Genomic DNA, 2,834 nt, shown 5'->3' on the forward strand with positions numbered 1-2,834 from the left:
TACTGGCAGAAACTCTGCCAGTACTAAAATAAAAGGAAAATTTTGGCTTTTTTGTGCATTTTTTTTTGCATATTTACATATGCTTCTGTGTAGGATCCCCCTTAGCCCCCAACCTCACTGATCCCCCACCAAACAGCTCTCTAACCCTCCCCCTCTGACTTAATGTGCGCCATCTTGGGTACTGGCAGCTGTCTGCCAGTACCCATTTTAGTGAATAATATGCATTTTTTTTAATTAAAAAATGTCCCTTTTCTGTAGTGTAGCTTCCCCCCCCCCCCAATACCAACCCCCCACCCCTCCAGATCCCTTAGATGCTTTGGTAAAAAAAAGTATTTCATTTTATTTGACAATATACTTATAAAAAATTTTCTGTAGTGTAGCGGTTCCCACCCGCTCCCGCCCCGTGCACGCGCCCGCCCGCCACCCCCCCGTGCACGCGCGCGCGCCCGTGCGCGCCCCCGAAGGATCCGCCCCCGATCCCGCCCCCCTCCACCTTCCAGATCTCACCGATGGCCGCCCACCCGCCTCCCAAGTCGGCTCCCACCCACCAACGCTACCGGCCATCAATGTCCGGTGCAGAGAGGGCCACAGAGTGGCTCTCTCTGCATCGGATGGCCAAGGGGGGTTATTGCAGGATGCCTCCATATCGAGGCATCACTGCAATAACCGGAAAGCAGCTGGAAGCGAGCAGGATCGCTTCCAGCTGCTTTCCAGACCAAGGACGTACGCCACACGTCCTCGGTCATTAAGTGTATTTTTTTAGAGGACGTGTGGCGTACGTCCTTGGTCATTAAGGGGTTAAGAATCTGTGGAAAGTCTCATATAGTTAAAATACTTTATTAAAAACAATGTTAAAACACGACGTTTCACGATCTTACAACGACCGTTTCATCAGGTGAGTTACATGTTTAATTATCCACGGATTTAAATACGCTTGTAAGCGTCCTAGAGGTTGCACTGCGCAAACGCGAAAATTTCCCCTCTCTGTAAGGCCAATCATATCACATTCTGAGCAGACCAATCAGAACAGTATTTGCGCATCACACCTCCGTAATACGGAGACTAATGTATCAAAGATGATCTACAATAATATCAGTCATTTTTATGTTCAGAACCGTAACAGGGAGGCAATAAAGCTTGTTTAGCGCTGTGTGGGTATGTTGTATTTAAAATCTCATTTAGCGCTATAATATATTTATGCTAAGCTGTCGGAAGCCTCGCGATTGTGCACTGAAAATCCCCTTACAATCTAGCAATGTTCTTTCTGCATCACACTAAATATTTAATATTTATAGCTGAACAGATAAGATAAGACATAATCCTTCCCCAAAATCCTACCTAGAAGTATAAATCTGTCAAAGACACTCCCTCTTTATATTAATGTCAAGCGGACAGATTTCCCACTTTAATATCTAAATCATCTGTCTGAAATACACTCAAGACGACATAGATATTAATACGGTCCTAATAATGCCTACCGCCACACTACTCTGAATGCACCCGATCCCGTCTGATCTCGGAAGTTAAGCAGTGTCAGGCCCGGTCAGTACCTGGATGGGAGACCGCCTGGGAACACCGGGTGTGGTAGACTGATTAGGACCGTATTAATATCTATGTCGTCTTGAGTGTATTTCAGACAGATGATTTAGATATTAAAGTGGGAAAACATTAATATAAAGAGGGAGTGTCTTTGACAGATTTATACTTCTAGGTAGGACTTTGGGGAAGGATTATGTCTTATCTTATCTGTTCGGTTATAAATATTAAATATTTAGTGTGATGCAGAAAGAACATTGCTAGATTGTAAGGGGATTTGCAGTGTGCAATCGCGAGGCTTCCGGCAGCTTAGCATAAATATATTATAGCGCTAAATGAGATTTTAAATACAACATACCCACACAGCGCTAAACAAGCTTTATTGCCTCCCTGTTACAGTTCTAAACATAAAAATGACTGATATTATTTTAGATCATCTTTGATACATTAGTCTCTGTATTACGGAGGTGTGTTGCGCAAATACTGTTCTGATTGGTCTGCTCAGAATGTGATATAATTGGCCTTACAGAGAGGGGAAATTTTCGCGTTTGCGCAGTGCAACCTCTAGGACGCTTACAAGCGTATTTAAATCTGTGGATAATTAAACATGTAACTCACGTGATGAAACGGTCGTTGTAAGATTGTGAAACGTCGTGTTTTAACATTGTTTTTAATAAAGTCTTTTAACTATATGAGACTTTCCACGGATTCTTAATTTAATATATAGAGCAGCCTTACAGTCACACTAAGCTGAAGTTGTGGTAACTTCTGTGACGGCCACCTTAATTCACTGTTTGGTTTTATCAGACAAATCCTCACTTTATGTGCACCTGTGCTTGTACACAGCTACATTCACTACACGGAGGAGTCCGGAGAGTACGGGGATTAGTCTGCTGAGCGACTATAAGAGCACAGAATGCTGTTGTGGCACTTTTCAAGTGCTTGATATCCTGTAAGTACAACGGATTGGAGTAGGGGTTATTGCTAACACCACTGATATTGCACTATTGTGGCGCCTTCTTTTTTCTTTTTTGTTTGATACTGCAGTACTGTACACCAACTATTGTCCTGAAGAAGTAGCAAGCCGCGGATTCACCATCCACCTGGTGCAGGAGAGATTATCATCAGCCATTGATATAGGGGACTTTACCATTGCTCGCTATCAAGCTTGTGGGACACCACTATCAGCCTCAGAGATTAGCGATACTATTTACGATAAGTGATATATATATATATATGAATATTACAGACTTGATTTCTGTATATGACTGTATATTTTTTTAGTCTATTTTGTCTGA

The 2,834-nt window shown here is 42.7% G+C and overlaps 1 non-coding gene across 1 annotated transcript; it reads left to right on the top strand.

Annotated features, from left to right (window-relative positions):
* The first annotated feature begins 1,472 nt into the window (after positions 1-1,472).
* LOC128639283 (5S ribosomal RNA) lies at positions 1,473-1,591 on the top strand. The gene has a single exon (XR_008399154.1). It is a non-coding gene; the product is annotated as a 5S ribosomal RNA (ribosomal RNA).
* Positions 1,592-2,834: the final 1,243 nt, after the last annotated feature.

This window comes from Bombina bombina, chromosome 8, assembly GCF_027579735.1.
Source record: "Bombina bombina isolate aBomBom1 chromosome 8, aBomBom1.pri, whole genome shotgun sequence".
NCBI classification, from domain to species: domain Eukaryota; kingdom Metazoa; phylum Chordata; class Amphibia; order Anura; family Bombinatoridae; genus Bombina; species Bombina bombina.